The 15,585-nt window shown below is 39.5% G+C and overlaps 1 protein-coding gene across 2 annotated transcripts in view; it reads right to left on the reverse strand.

Annotated features, from left to right (window-relative positions):
* jupb (junction plakoglobin b) overlaps window positions 1-15,585 on the reverse strand; it is a 313,084-nt gene that overhangs the window by 170,987 nt on the left and 126,512 nt on the right. The window lies entirely within an intron of this gene.

Genomic DNA, 15,585 nt, shown 5'->3' on the forward strand with positions numbered 1-15,585 from the left:
GGTGGTAAAAAGACATTTCTTGTTGAGCTGCAGGTGCTATCATCATTAAATATATTTTGTAGTCATGCCTACGGAGGAATAATTTCTTGATAGATGACTTAATAATCTCAGATCTGATGACAGACTTGTGAATTCAACCTTATTAGTCTCAGCCTTTGAGGGCGATGATACTGCAAGCATTGGAAAAAAACCTCCAGTATGTAGAGTACAAAGCCTATTCAAAGGACATTATTCCAAGTTGAAAGCCTCTACTTTGCTAATATGGTGCTCATGCTCCTCCTTCTGTGTAGACATGATCACTCATTCTGTTTGACTTCTAGGTGTTGCAAAGCCAGTATACCATCTTAAAATGTTGCAAGCACATACTACCCTGGCTTTGTTTGTGTTCAGCATTTGATTTTGTTTAACATCACCTGGTAAAACCAAAACTAAGACAAGTATGTAAGTCGAGATATATTTATTGATTGACTGCTCTGGAGTTACATTACGAGTTTCTTTGTTTTGTTTTAACAGATCCATGTGCACCATATCCATACTACCACAATGTTAAGTATGTGAGAAAAAAAGATTTAGTATAACCCAACATGTAGAATGTCAAATGCAGTATGTCAAAAATACCAGGATGTTCTACTACGGTTGCATTTTGCAGTTTGCAAGGCGACATGCTTTTCTGGCTATTCTGACCCACAGTCCTCTGCGTAGTAGAAGATACATCACATTGACTAAGCCGCAACAGATGTTGTTGACAGCACAAATGTATAAAGAGACCTGGATAGAGCATTGGAGGCCATTAATTCCTATGGAAGTTGCTCAGTAGTGCACAAAGCCACAAAACTTCAGTTTCCATGGTATGAAATTACCCAAATATTCTGCATTGTTGTGCCCATAGATACAGTGCAATATAGACTTACTGCTGAGCGCGTCCACAACTAACTTCCGCCATCTGACTGGCTGAGTTCCGGTTTAGCATTCCACTAACTTGAATGGGGATAAAATAATTTAACTGTGTTGAACACTCAAGTTTGAAAATGTCACAGGACCAAATTGATCAAAACCCGTACTGCGGGAGTTGGGATGCTCAAAAAAAAAATGTATCTACTGATTAACAAACATCTCTTTCCCAATGTAAGTCTATGGGAAAAAGTCTTTTTGGGCCCAGTGGCATCATGTGATGGGCCTGGTTGTTGTAATTCTACTTTTGACCACTGTTTAAATTTGGCCTCAAAACCTGTTGCTGTTACTAAGGCCATGGTTGACAGCTGTCAGAAGCTGCAATGACAGCACATTCAAGTGACTGATGACCAGTCAGTTAGTAACAATAGGAATATTAATTGTTTGAGTGAACAAAGTAATCATAGAGACAAAAGGGCATACAAGAAGGACATAACTATGAAAACAACAAAGAGAAAATGTTACTGCATGTTAGAATCCACAGTGTATGCATCATAACTTAAAAGTCAAAACTGCATACATTGCAAAGTAACAACAGCAGGGCTTTCCAGGATAACCTCCAGTCTAGAGGCCCCTTTTCTGCACAAAAAAACCACTAACACCCACTGACATCCATATATCTGTATGGACACACCAATTTTAGCCCCTTTGCTGGTGCAATACAATATGTACTACCACAAAACACTATCCATCTCCGTCCAAGCAGTGCCCGATCATTGTTCAAAATTAGTCAGCACAGAGTTTATAAGAGAGAATACATAAGTAAGAGACATACAAAAGATGCAACTTTTCACTGGACTCTGCAAAGTCAAATCACATTTATAATCTGGGAAACATGGCTGCTTCACACTAATCCCTCCCCCCGGCAGCACAGAAGGTCTATACAATCAGCACAGTTTTAAAGGTGGACACCCAAGATTAGTGTCACCAATTTAATGTCTGACCAAACGTCTCTTCTTCTTTTCTTGAGAAACTATGTTGAATAATGGGCAGAAAAGAAAATTTGCAGAACATTATGATGTAACAGTAAGTTGACCTTTGAACTTTGGATATAAAATGTCATCACTTCATCATTTTATCCAATTAGATATTTGTGTGAAATTTTATCATAAATAATGAATTAATTTTCGAGTTATGGCCAAATGTATGTTTTGTGAGGTAACAGTGAGCTTGACCTTTGAAACCACTAGACATAATCGGTTCATCGTTCATTCCAAGTCCAAGTGGCCGTTGACCTTTGACTAATCAGTTCATCATTGATCCATCACTGTGTTCTTGTAATATTGAATTCACAAGAACGGAGTGGACAGATGTACAGTCAGACAGATGGACACCCTGACAACATATTTCCTCAAGCCATGGCTATAGCTGGTGCAAAGGCATAAAAGTTTAGAGGCATACTCTTCTATTGTCAGCAGATCTGTGTACAAGGGTGGTATACTGGCAATGGGAGACGAGTCTATAACCTATTTTTAGCAGGTTTTCCCATGTTTTAAAACCCCACATACACATATCTGGTGAGCTCAGCAAATGGCGTTTTGTTTTATTCCAAGGTAACAATATATATGCAAAATGGTCAATTGAGACTTTCAAGACTCAGATGGAGACCTGCAAGTCTGGCTGACATTGGGCAAAAGGCAAGGTACACCCTAGACAGGTCGCCAGACAATCGCAGGGCTAACACATAGAGACAGACAACCATTCACATTCACACCTATGGGCAATCTAGAGTCACCGATTAACCTAATCTGCATGTCTTTGTATTGTGGGAGGAAGCTGGAGTACCCGCAGGAAACCCATGCTGACACGGGGAGAACATGCAAACTCCCCACAGAATGGCTCCCCCACCCTGGGATCGAACTCTCCACCCTGGGTTTGAACCTGGAACCCTCTTGCTGTGAGGTGACAATGCTAACCACTGCATCACCGTGCCACCCACAGAGGAAAGTGACAGAACAAAGAAAAGTATTTTTTTCACACCCTGACCAATTTGCCCGCAGTGGACACAATCATCATCAGAAATGACCTCCTCCTCCAGACCTAACGTTACCGAAATAACACAACAAGCTGATGAAAGAGTACAAGGGTCTCATGAACCATTACCATTCTTGTGTACGGTCAGGTCCACGACTGAAACAACTGTTGTCTTGTTTTGGGCCGGTTGACTACGTGTGCTTGAGTATAACTGTATAAAAAGTTGTAAACGGCACAGATCATAGGGATTTGTGCAGTGTTGGTGGTCTGTGCCTCCAGTTGCCTGCTCTCCATCTGGACAGCGCACGATATATGACGTCACATGCAAAGAAGCTATAGTGTGTATGCTGCATGCAACAGTACATATTTTATAAGGCAGCTGCACCTACTAAAAGTAAAAAAGAAAAAGTATGCAATTTAGAATGCAGCTAATGTATTCCCAGTAGTTAAAGGGGGTGGAAACCAAACATTCCCTGCTTTTATGCTCTTGCAGATGTCATCAGTGATATCACGGGTTGTAATAGGTAAGGGGGATGCAATTAATTAATTTTAGTCAGTCTCCAACAAGCAATGCATCAGGCTGACACTTTGCTTTCTAAGCAGGTTTCATGTGTTGTCAGCGCATATCTATCTAAGTTTATGGTGCTCTAAGCACTCAAGTGTTTGACAAATAAAAAATAATGTTTTCCATTAACAGTTATTTGCATCAACTCAAATTATGGCACATCTTGTTAAAAGTACTGAGTGCCTCTGTTTCATGATGACGGAATACAATTTACTGGGGAATTGGATGTCCTTTTGGTTAATATTTGAAAAATATCCTGTATAATGGTTTTGTCACCTGTCAGGAAAAATGTCAAAACATGATCATTAGGATGATACTCATAAAGTAAGGAGTCACTCATAAAGTGACAACATGAGGGTGCTAAACTTGCGGAGAATAATGTTTGGAAATGTGTGGTATTTCTAACAGCATGCTCCAAAAAGACGTTTGACTTCAAACTACAAAGTCCACAGTGACACCAAAAGCCTGTATCAGTTGCAGACAACACTGAAGAAATTGATGTCTTGGAGTAAGTCTTTCCTCAGGGGGAAAGGATGATTACAAAGTGTCTAGGAAGAAAAGCAAATAGTCTCCTCTGTCTGGACCGGGAATACAACAAGCTCAACAGTGTCCTTATGGTTTAAAATAACCTGTTGTATTTTGGCTCACCCACAAGTATTTTGGATTCAACAATGAGGCACAGCAAAGCCTAGTTATCTTGTGACAAAACTCAGAGCAACCAATTTGTTTTATCTCCAAACTTGTACAGGAATTTGTTCGGTTCCCCAGGGAATGGAATATTCCTTTTGCTTTCAGCACCATTTCTAATGGTATTACACACTTCAAAATATTGCATAGCACATCAGGTGGTTTGCCAGATAAAACATCCGCATATTTGAAAGGACAGAGCCTGCTTCTTCACTCGAAGAAAAGGCAAGCTTGTTCTCCTGTACTGGAGTATAGTAAGCCTCTTAACTGGCCTGCACAGAAGCTTGACCTCAACCCCATCCAACACCTTTGAAATTAAACAGAACTGCAAAAAAAAAGGATAATAAATCAGAAAAATACATTCACAAATTTCAAACACTAAAGCATGGTATGAAATATGGGAAATCACTGCAGTGGGTCTATAAAGACAATGTCTGTACAATTTAAGACTCACAACACTGAATCAAGTTTATGTCTGGTCTATATTTGTTCCAAACCTTTGGCAATGCATGCAATATGAAATTACATTTTTTGTTGATAAAGTGCCTAATAGCACTTCTACAATCCCCCCATTCAAGACATCAACATCAAGTTAATGTTTTGAAGCTTGACCATTACAAGTCTAAAAAAATCAAAACAAAGCAAAACAAAATAAACAAACAAAAAAACAAAACAGTAAATGTAGTGATTTAACGGGACAATTCGGTGCCATGATAAAATTAGGGAGTGCCATTTTAAAATACATCTCTTTACAGTGTCAAACACAGCTTAGAATTAACAATCTTGCTGGCTGACAAAGGCATTTCAAACACAAAGGGAAAAAAGGTGATAATTAAGTCTAAGACATCATGTCTTGTTGTGGGATTATCTCCTGGCTTGGCACATCAGTTATTTTCTTTCGGTGTCAGGTAAATGACTGGAAGCAGAGTGGGAATTAATACGGCACTGACATGGAAAGGCTCATTTCATTGCAAGGAAAAGAGGATTCTCCATGTTTACTGTAAACTGGCAGTGTGTAGACGGCGATCAGGAGGAATGGAAAGGGATGGATGCTGGACCACCATACTGCTGGTTTAAGCCCATTTCTACAAGGAGCTTATAATTTCCCAATTCTGACATCATTTTCCAAGGCATAACATACCTTAGATTGAGTTCTTACTTCCCAGGAAACCACTGGTTTCAGTTCATTTCAATATGCTATAAAAAGAAATGCCATGACAACAAGTTTATACCTTAAAGTAATGTGTTTCTATGATCCAAACACAAGTGGACAGCCAAGACACATTGCTGTTCACACCCTTGTTTATCATGGACTTGCATTTGTTGGGTGTTTTTCTAGTCTAACGACCACTCAAAGCACTTTGAAACTACATGCCACATTCACCCTTTTACACAAACATTCATACACTGGTGGCTGGGGCTACCATACATCTGCTGCTCAGTTAAACATTTACATGCACTCACACACCAATAGCACAGCCATCGGGGACAATTTGAGGTTCAGTATTTTGCCCAAGGATACTTGAGATTTGGATTGAAGGAGTGATGGAACCACCAATCTTCGATTAGTGGATGACTCGCTCGGGATGCATCAGGACACATTAGTGTTTAGCATTTGAAGAACCTTCAATATTTGAGTACTCACATTAAATTATTATTGAGTAGGCTACTCAAGTACTAAGTACAAAAAAAAAAAAGCAATGTAAATTGGCCAACAACAAAGAACAAGTGCAAATTGAAAGTTGATTACTTAACAGACAGGCTATTAAACCACAAATTCAAAGTTAACACAAGAAAAATCTGCAAACTTTCTGCCATTGCTGTTCATGTTGCATAGGTTAGGTGCAACCCTAAGGGACTGTCTCCAAGCTGCTATTCTCCTGGTCAGTTCAACGTCTGCCTGGTTCACATGAGGTAACACAGCAGTTAGGGTTGGGTACCGAAATTCGGTTCCAAGTAGGGACCGAATCAAAAACGGCGGGTACCGGGTACCCATAAAAATGATTTACTTTTGGTTCTGCTTATCGGTTCCTAGACACACTAGTAACCTTTCTTACAGTGGCTGCTTATTCAGATACGTATCTGCCAGGACCTCTTTGTTATGTGACTATGTCACGCATTCACACTGAACTTCAACACTCCAGAGAAACTGAGGGAAAAAAAAAAAAAAAAAAGACACCGGAGAAACTGCAGAAGAAGAAGCTATGGCTAACTGGGCTAACTATGCAAGATGGACTGTGGGAAACGCTGTACTGCGGTCGTCAACACCAGACACAGTGCTAATGTTGCTACAGGCAACGTTGGTACCTCGCCAGCAGCCCCAACAGAGACACCGTTCATGTTGGCGAAAAAGAGGCTGACCAAAGATAAAACTGAGGAGTGTCACCGAGCGGTAACAAAGTTTATGGTTAAAGGACTACATCCCTTCTCAGTCGTCGAGTCTCCGTCATTCAGGTACGATAGATAATGTAACGTCGCCTATTTCCATCCTAAATCCTGTGGCAAAAATACCCTATTTCGTATCGTGCATGTGTGTTTCTCTGCAAACGTCAATGACATATATCAACTATAAAATGAATCTGCAAACGTCAATGACATATATCAACTATAAAATGAATGACCTTGTTCAGAATGAAATCAAAACAAATCTATAAATAGAATAAACACAAAATAGGCATTCTCTATTCATTTAAAATATTTTCAACTCTTACAGTTGTGTATTTTTGCCACACTGTATTACTGATCTCCTAACATCAAAACAATTACTTTATTTCTTGATGTTTTTTTTGCTGTTTTACAGTGAATGCAATGCAGTATAGTATTTTAGCACAAATGCTGCTCAGACAGGATTTTATTTTTGTTGAACATTTTCTTAAAAGGTAAAGGAATAAAGTTACTTTTGTTAAATAAACATTTGACCTTTTATTTTTGTTAAATAAACATTTGACCTTTTATTTTTCACTATTTTGGAATCGAAATAAGGAATCGTTAGGAAGCGGAATCGATAAGCAGAACCGGAATCTGAATTGGATTCATAAAAATCATAACGATACCCATCCCTAACAGCAGTAGCGGCTAACTTTCAACACCAAGCTGTTCAACAGCCCCAACAAACTCACTGATACCAAAACAGCTTGACTCTGTCCTTTAATAGCCATTAGGTACAGTAATGTTAGCCTAGTTATTTAATAGTAAAAAATGAGTCCCTCTGGGACATGCCAGACACAGTAAACAGATATTAAAGAACTAGTGGTGACAAAGGGCAACTATTGTATTGCCTTGTGTTGCCTGAGTCTCGGCAAAAAAACTGCACCTGAACACATCACAAGACTACTGTCAATTGCTGACTAGCATGTATGTTCTGCACCTGCATGAGAGTAAATAACTCTCTGGAAAACTGTATTCGTCATTCAAGAGGGAGACCAACCAACAGGACGATTCACAATATTTCCCAATTGTCACCAACTCACTCAAGATCTGGATACAATTCCATAAACACTTCAGACCAGACAAACCCTCCCTAACCCTTAGCCTGAGTTTTTAGAAAAACACCTATTTCCACTCTCTTCCTCAGAATGTATTTCTATTTAGCAAGACAAGAGTTTATTGTTTATTGTCTTTGCCGATTCCACAGAACTCTCAACTAGGTTTGACCTCCCACTTTTATCTTTATTTTTTTGTTTGTTTTCTTTAAGTTAGACATTTCATTATATCTAACTACCCCTTTTTTTCCTTAACCACCCTCCTGTGTCCCTGATGGATTCTCTTCTGGCTTTGGATCCTATCCAGAAACATTCCCTCTTCATAATTTACGATTCCACTAACTCTCTTAACCTTAACCTAAATCCGACAGCCCATCTAAAGCAGATTTGGGAGCAAGAAATTGGTCTGCCAATACCTGAACAAAGGCAGGACCATACTGTTGATTTAGTACACCCTTCTTCTGTGTGTGCTAGGCATGGATTATTAAATCGTAAGGTTCTCTTCAGTGTACACTATACAAATTCCCAACTGGCAAAAATCATCCCAGATGCCAGTGATACTTGTAATAGGTGCAAACAGTCGCATGCTAATCATACTCACCTGTTCTGGTCCTGTCCAAATTTGACTGTTTTCTGGCATCAAATATTTAATACACAGTTTTTGGCATGAATTTTAACCCTGATTCACTCACAGCTCTGTTTGGAGTTCCACCACCTGCAGCACCGAACTACCCACTGATAAAATGGCATGTTCTGGTCTTCACAACTCTAGTAGCTAGACACCTCATCTTGTTTAAGTGGAAGTACACTCTTTCCTCCCTCGCAGAATAGTTGGCTTAAGGAGATCTGGAAGGTCTTTAAGGAGTTTCTGACTAAGGCTACCATCCATCCAAATGACAAGTCTTTTTTTTTTTTTTTTTTTTTTTTTTGTAATGTATGTTAACATCTGAAGCATCCTGTTTTGAAATTTTGGAATCTTTTTGACAGTACATACTACTGTGTGAGAGACATCTGGGATTCAGGACTTTCAATATGCCTCATTAGAATGTTTGGAGAGTTTCTTACATCAACTAGTGGAACCATGGACAAAGACAGTCAAGTATATTTATATTCTCGATCCCACTCACAGTCACTTTGACATTTACTAATGTTGACAGTTTCAGTGCTGGTTTGACAGATGGCTCTATTCAGCCTTTGGATGAGACTGCTGGATCCCCAGATATGATGATTATGTTATTAGCAGGAAAGTGTGACTCATCGGACAGTTTTGGCCAGCTGAACTGCCAATACCTCAAGACAGAGGGACCTCTCTTTGACTTTGTGAATCTCTATAAAATTCTTGACGAATAAGCTGAAAGCTCCTCTCGGTATGGTGCCAATCTAATAAGCGAGCACCTTTGACTTAAAACATGAAATACTACTCCACTTTCTTTCAAGTTGGTAAATCACATTTACAGTAGTTATAATTGCATGGCAATTTTGTTTTGTGATATTTTACAGAGAGAATGTATTTTAGTTATTTATTTCTTTGGAGGGAATTTGATTTATCTTTTTGTAATATTGGTGTTCATTACACACTCTCTTTTCATTCTGGACTTTTCCTTGGGAAGGTGCAGTAACAGACCCTGTGAATGCATTCTGTTTCTGGATGTCACAACACGCTCTCACTCTCAACTCATCAAATATCACCACTTGGTCAGTGGACTTCCACTTGTACATATGACACGCTAGATACCCTCTTACAACTGTTGTTGACGTTTTGGGACACCATGTCAATTTACGCCTGTTATATGTATTGTGTCATTTCAAAATATACTTCTGCCCTCACAGGAAATGTACAGTTTCTGCTCATTACATGCATACAGTATTTTTCAAAATAAACTTTCAACATCGGTATGAGACTTGGAATGTGAGTGGGTTGGGATGTATGTATACAACACAATGCAGAGTACCGTAATGCTGTGTTCAGACTACAAGGGACACAGCAACAGGCTACAAGTAATATTTGATGGAAGACATGGACACGAAGCTACAAACTGATGCCTGACACTTGTTGCTGCGGATGGGTATGACATGCTACAAATCAAATTTACCAATCATACGTCATTGTTTCAAGTTGTGGTACTGTGTTATCTAGCTGGGTTAGCTGATACTATGCTAGCTTTATGTGCAATGTGGTGCACACAGGGATGTAAAATTTGATGTTAAAATGGGACATTGATCAAAAGCATAGATATTTTTTGACCTAATACTAACTTTAGAAGATGTTCAGTTAAGGTGCTTTGTTACATGTAACAAACACACACAAGCCTGTGACAACGTAACTACGTTAACAAGCGCTTGAGCAACACTTTAACAATGACTTGACAAAAATGTAGCTGCTCAGACTGTTGCATTTTTGCTCCCAGTGTGAACACAGTATTAGACCATTGCAACACCATACTGTACCTGCAAGGTGTGACAGCAGGCATTCAGCATTAGACAGAGCAGAGCACTGAAGTAAAGAAAACCAATTTAACATTGTAATCATACAACATTGTTGGACTCATGGTGGACATCCATCTATTATCTGTAACCTCTTATCCATATGAAAAGAAAATGCATTAAAATCAATGCAGCAGGGCCAGAGATGTCTTTTTTTATTCCACTCACTCTTTGATCTTGTCAAAACCTGGTGCTTACTTAACCTTTGATGCAAGTAGTGCTAGTAACAACTAATACCTAGTAGCCTAAAGGAGAGGGGGAAAAAACGGGCTGTAGAGGTCTGGCAAGCTAATTTCTTTCTAACTTAATTTAATTTAATTTAATTTTTTTAAACTTGTCTTCAGACTCAACCAACACTGACTCAAGTGACATTACTTTACAACATTTATTAACAGACTTCACACAGCTCCCACTGGAGAAACAAAAGGCTTAAAGGTCCAGATGATCTAAATCTAGCAAAATATCTAGCCTAATCTATAGATATCTGCCAACTGCCGTTGATTGTTTCAAATGTTCATATTTCTCCTCATATTATCCATATTTTTTTCAGTTTACATGTAAGTATGCAGACTTCTCACTGTCAACATTGTGGTGAACTCCTGACCTTTTGATTGACACCTCACGTAAGCCAATAGGAGCTTCCAGCTTCAAAAAGCAACAAGGGCCTGTGCTGAAGGAAGTGCCTCCATTGCTTCCTTTGACCTCAGATCCAACTGACATCCAGCTGTTATGGATCTTGTAGTTTATGACACCCTCAACCCCCAGGGCAGTTTTTAACTCTTTCTTGGCGCCACAGACTGTTGTGAAAATAATTGAAGGAGAAACAAATGGCTCTTCTGTTGTCTTAAGGGGAAAAACAGTCTTTCTTATCAATTCAGTGATTCTGAAAAAGGCTCAGTGTTACCTTTCAAACGAGACCATGCATGTACATGTACTAAAAATGGAACAAAAACAGCTGACAGTTTACTTTGGGTCTGTGTTGGATAGATGTTTTGGGTGAGTATAGGTGAAATTTACAAGACAGAACATTTCTCATTTGCAGCATTACTTCCCAACACCTGGAAGCATAGTTTAAGTATTTTTGGACCAAGCAGGTCTGGGGTATACCTGAGAGGAACTGCCCAATGGGGAGCTCTCTTGAGAACTACCTTCAGGGACTTTTTTACTTTTTTGCTTTTGCACCGCCAATAGGAACACTGGAGGCCCATAAACTGGCTGACACTTTGTATAGCACCATCACTTCACATACATCACACAACATACACTTATACATCTGGACCGATCACTGTACACTTACATCACTCAAGCGAAAAAATTCCCTCAAAACAATGTTCTATGAACTACTATTGTTCTGAGTTCTTGCAGTGTGGACACAGCAAAGAGGAGGGAGAAGTATGAAAAATTGTAAAATTGGTGGAGTTCTCCTTGAAGTACACAGCACAATTCTCAGATGGTCAGTAATGAAGATATTGACCTCTGACTCAAGGAACAGTAGGCAAAAAGAGGAATTATTTTGTCTGAATATTTGGTTGAATGAATAATTTGATCATTTCAGGCATGTTTACACCTTTTATTTCTTCTCATTTCACTTAATCTGTTTATTTGTGTGCTGCGCACATCAGTGCAGAATTCACAAGAATTACGATAGTCAGTCTTGACTCTAACCTTCATAGAAAAGTGTGAACAACAGAGCTGAAACTAATGGAGGAGCTGCAGGTATAAAGATTAAACACATTCATTACATGCTGCTTCAGGTGTGAAGTGGCCATCATATCATCCCCAAGGAAGGACATTAGGAGCATTTCAGCTTAGTATTGACTGAGCTATAACCAAAAGCTGCATTTTCTCTCTTCATTTTGTCTCAGCCGTGGCATATTCCCCATTCAGATCAGTTACACTGAAGGGTTTTGGCTTTACAGGAGTCAAATCATCGACCCTCAGGAGAGACTTACTGATGTAAAGAAGCTGATTAAGGAAAGTTAAAGTGTCTATTTATTTAAGTACTGAGTGAACCTGTGAGTAAAAAGCGACTTACACTGTGGTATAAGCCCTCCAGAGAACAAGGAGGAGTCCAACCAGCACTGAGCATGATCTCATACTTAGGCTGCTTATCTGCTTTTGAGCATTCACTTGTTATTGCATACATTAACTTTTAAAAAGCACATATGCCCGTTTTTAAAAATATGTTCTACAAAAGTATAGGCTGTGGTACCATCATAAAGCTTTCATGCCAGTGTGCAGTGTACTACAAGTATTTTAGTCTCCACTACATCTACAGCGTATGAGTAACAAGGCTCAGCTACATCATGTATTCCCTATGGGTACATACCAATGCCTTTTCAACTCTTCAACTCAGTTTGGTGTCTGATTTTGAGACTAGCCACTCAGACATTAAAGGGCTGGAAACACTCCAAAACAGACATGGGAAGCCTATGTACACATGGATGTGTTTATACAAAATTGCTTGTCTACATACTTGGACATGCTCAGATTGATCACTTAAAAAGTAGCAACAATGGACATACCCAACATGACATCACCCATTGGTTTGTGGACTCCCATTTTAAAGCCTCAAGTTTGGCATTTGGAGCTTGAAGTGACCATATTTGGAGGTAGTTAAACAACCCCCCAAACACGTGTCATGAATGGGGAAACTACACTGCCCAAAAAAAATAAATAAAAATAAGGGAACACTTAATGGTCACAGTATAACATCAAGACAGTTAAACTTCTGGAATATCAATCTGTCCATTTAAGAAACACAAGTGATTGTGAATCAGTTTTAACGGTTTTGGTGAAAATGAAAGTGACAACAAGTGCAATGGAGAGTGTGTTCTGCTAGTTTGCTAAACCAGGAAAACCTTCTTGCGACTAGGGCTGCCACTAACGATTATTTTCATTGTCGACTAATCTGTCGATTATTTCTTCGATTAGTCAACTAATCATTTCATCGAAAAATGTGTTAAAATGTTGAAAAATGGCGGTCTGTCTCGCCCAAACCCCGAAATTACGTCATCTAATGTCTTGTTTCGTACTCACGCCAAAGGGTTTTAGTTCACTGTCACGGGAGAGTGTGTAAAGCTGCCAATATCTGAACGTAAGAAGCTGCAATAAGAGTATTTTGGGATACTTTTATAGTACTTTACTATGAAAAATGACTCAAACCGATTAGTCGACTACTAAAATAGTCACCAATTATTTTAATAGTCGATTAGTCGTCGATTAGTCGACTAATCGTAGCAGCCCTACTTGCGGCCACACATATTTATTAAGGTTTTCCTGTGTCTCCCAGCACAGTCTCACGAGTATAGTGGAGATATTAGGAGACCGGCCTTTACACGAGGAGAGCTGGACAGGGCCATAGAAGGGCATCAACCCAGCAGCAGGACCAGTATCTGCTCCTTTGTGCAAGACGGACCTGGAGGAGCATTGCCAGAGCCCTACAAAATGACCTCCAGCAGGCTACTGGTGTGCATGTTTCTGACTAAACTGTCAGAAACAGACTCCATGAGGGTGGCATGAGGGCCCGACGTCCTCTAGTGAGACCTGTGCTCACAGCTCAGCACTGTGCAGCGCAATTGGCATTTGCCAAAGTACACCAGAATTGTCAGATCTGCCATTTGCACACAGTTCTCTTCACAGATGAGAGCAGGTTCACAATGAGCACATGTGACAGGTGTGAAAGAGTGTGGTGAACGTTATACTGCATGTAACGTCATTCAGCATGACTGGTTTGGCGGTGGGTCAGTGATGGTCTGGGGAGGCATATCCTTGGAAGGTCACACAGACCTCCATGTCATAGCCAACAGTATCCTAATTGCTGTTAGGTACTGGGATATAATCATCAGAGTGATTATCAGACCTTACATTGGTGCAGTGGGCTCTGGGTTCCTCCTGGTGCAGGGCAATGCAGGCCTTGTGTAGCCAGATTGTGTAGGCAGTTCCTGGTTGACATTGATGCCATTAACTGGCCCTCTCGTTCCCCTGACCTAAATCCAATGGAACACCTATGGGACGGTGCATCTGACACCGCCAAGTACAGCCACAGACTGTCCAGGAGCTCACTGATACCCTGATCAAAGTCTGGGAGGAGATCCCCCAGGATACCATCCGCCGACTCATCAGGAGCATGCCCAGATGTTGTTGGGAATGCATACAGGCATGTGGGGACCATCCACACTACTGAGTCACATTATGAGTTGCCGTGATAAAATTCATACAAGTTGGATCAGCCTGTGATTTAATTTTTTACACTGATTTTTGGTGTTATTTTGAATCCAGCCCGCAATGGTTTGATGGATTTGGTTTCCAATGATTGTTGTTATGTCATTTTGGTCTCAACAAATTACACAATGTGCATCCGTAAAAATTTTCAACTTGAATAATCTGTTCATCAAGATCTGATGTGTGATTTAAGTGTTCCCTTAATTTTTTGAGCAGTGTAGGTAAAGCGGCCATTTTTTTGTACCAAGCTGTTAACATGTTGAGCATTTTAACCTGGGGGTCTATAGAGTGCTCCAGGGATGACATGTTTCTGTAGGCTGACATGAAAGGTGGCTATGCCCTGCTTTCCTCATCAAAACGCTTTACAATTTTTGAATTAATTTTTGGATTATTGCAGAAAATAAGATCTGTGACCAACAAACTTTTATGATACTTACACATTTTGTTCAGCAAGATAAACTTCACTAAATAAACACAACTTTAATGATGTTTGACGCCAAAATGCAATTGTCAGAAGTAACAAGGTAATGTAGAGAAACAGCCTCTCTAGACTTCCCTTGAACCAGTATTATCAATGAACAAGACCCACCAGACCACCGGGGGTCAAATGTTTAGGACTCACCCCTTTATTACCCCGACTGGACAAAAACTTCTTTCAGCCATCCTTAGGCCAAAAGGAGGTAAAAAGTCACTTGGGATCCCTCAAATTTCAGATGCCATCTTAAAGTATCCAGCCTTGGGGCAAAACGCTGTGATGAACAACCCACTAGTTGTCGTGAAACAATGCTTCTTTGCTCGGCCACATCCTGTCCATTCGCATTGCCCCGGGGAAATCATGCCCTCCCCTCTCTTACCAAATGTTTCTGTGTGATAGAATTGAAATGTGTGTTGGAAGTGAAATTATACATTTTATCCATATTATGTGTTTGGAGTTGTATAAATATAATTGGGGTTCTTTAATCAACTTGTTTGCATAAATATGTGCTTGCTCATTTTGTTTTTCATTATATGTTGCCACTATAGATTGTTTTCAATTGTATTCATCTTAATTGGATGTTAAGAACCGATTTTGACCATAATGATAAGAGTATGTGCCTATCGCGTGTAACATGTCAAAGTATATGTCAAAGCTATACATATATGTATATATATATATATATATATATATATATATATATATATATATATATATATATATATATATATATATATATGTAT

The sequence above is a fragment of the Epinephelus moara genome, chromosome 18, assembly GCF_006386435.1.
Source record: "Epinephelus moara isolate mb chromosome 18, YSFRI_EMoa_1.0, whole genome shotgun sequence".
Classification (NCBI taxonomy): Eukaryota; Metazoa; Chordata; class Actinopteri; order Perciformes; family Serranidae; genus Epinephelus; species Epinephelus moara.